The sequence below is a fragment of the Dipodomys merriami genome, unplaced genomic scaffold (genome assembly GCF_024711535.1).
Source record: "Dipodomys merriami isolate MVZ:Mamm:240054 unplaced genomic scaffold, mDipMer1.0.p SCAF_2635, whole genome shotgun sequence".
Taxonomy (NCBI): domain Eukaryota; kingdom Metazoa; phylum Chordata; class Mammalia; order Rodentia; family Heteromyidae; genus Dipodomys; species Dipodomys merriami.
Genome location: NW_027204088.1, coordinates 23,239 through 24,829, shown reverse-complemented (window position 1 = coordinate 24,829; position 1,591 = coordinate 23,239). Strand labels below are relative to the sequence as shown.

General features: G+C 44.1%; 1 long non-coding RNA gene across 1 annotated transcript; it reads right to left on the bottom strand.

Moving 5' to 3' along the window:
• Positions 1-366: 366 nt before the first annotated feature.
• LOC138837154 (uncharacterized) lies at positions 367-1,279 on the bottom strand. Its single transcript, XR_011375205.1, has 2 exons — positions 1,078-1,279; positions 367-550 (listed from the first exon to the last, which is right to left on the bottom strand). It is a non-coding gene; the product is annotated as an uncharacterized lncRNA (long non-coding RNA).
• Between the last annotated feature and the right edge of the window lie 312 nt (positions 1,280-1,591).

Here is a 1,591-nt window from a genome sequence, read left to right as displayed (position 1 = left end):
CCATTTGCACAGTTGCCTAGTAACGTGTGAGTGAGCCCCATCCATCTCTGACCCACTTGCATGGTCTTGCAGCCTCTCTCCTGTGGGAGTAAGACTTGTGTTAGTACAGTGCCAATCCCGTTATTAACTGTCTTCTTTGCAAGTGAAAACAATGTTTTAAAAAATGCTCACAGGTTTTAAAAAAATGCTCACAGGGCATAAGAGAGCAAGGCATGATTGGCTCTGAGAGATAAAGTGGGATGAAGCTGTATTACAAAACTGTTATTTAAACAGAGTTGGCAACTTCATCCATAGTAACTCTTTCTTCAGGATGGACAGAAACACAAACTCCCAAAAACCAGTCTGGCCAAGAAAGCTACATGGACGTCCAATGATTCTAAACTTTTATTCTGTTTACAAGAGAGCTGAAGTCCTGGCAGGAAAGGGGACAGGTCCTATAGGGACAAAATCCAAGTGGTGGTGTCAATGCAGTGATAATGGTCCCTTGTCATTCTGGTGTCAACTCTCAGTCTGTCCAAATCCAGGTGTTGTGAACTCCCTGGGGAGTAGTCTATGAAGAGATAAAAGGGGAAATGCAGTTCTTTGATCAGTTTCTCAGGAAGTGCTGAGAATCATGTCAGGCAAAGTGACATTCTTTTTCTATTGCTGGAGTTTTCTTTTTTTTTGGGGGGGGGGGAGGGTCCGGTCTTGGGGCCTGAACTCTGGGCCTGAGTGCTGTCCCTCAGCTCTTCAGCTCAAGGCTAGCTCTCTACCACTTGAGCCACAGCGCCACTTCCGGCTTTTTTCTTTTTGATTATGTGATGCTGAGGAATCGAACCCAGGGCCTCGAGCATGCAAGGCAAGAGCTCTACCACTGAGCCACCTTCCCAGCCCCTCTATTGCTGGAGTTTTCTGAATTGTCAATATGACACCATGCCTAGTACATCTCCAAGTGTGTATCTATAGGGAAGAGCATCATTTTCTGTTTTACTTTGCAATACAACACTTCCTCTTGCCATTCTTAAATAGCATCTTTTTGTACAGATCATCCATGAAAGCTCTACTTTGGGACTTAGCTATATAATAGATATGTCTTACATTTATGGAGCTGACCAAGTCCATCTGCAGTTCCCCTTTGTCTTATTAGAAAGAATTTCCATGGATCCAGTGAAACCTTGTATGATGTGTTCCTCAGGCAGTGGTAGGAAAGGACCTACAATTATGTGGCATCTCCATCCCTTCCATAAACTCCTTTCTCCAATCTTCCATCTTGTCTTGATACCAGTAGGAATGGTAGGCATCTCTGAGGGAGGTATATTAGGCCAACATACAAGTCAGTAGCACTATATTTTCACAGAATACATTTCCCTGATGTGGTACAAACTCTGTGTGTATCTGTGAGGGAAGGAGTCGTTGAAGGGGAGGCTTGACCTGGGAGAACACCAATGAGGTTTTACTGGGATAATTCAGAAAGGATGTGATGCACTGCTGACACAGTAGCTACAGAAGAGAAGATGGACAGTGCTCCCTTTGTGTGTGTTCAAGGAAGAGATAGCAAGACAATGGTGAGGGACCTGAAGTGTGGTAACAAGGGTTAAAAATTTGATCTTGG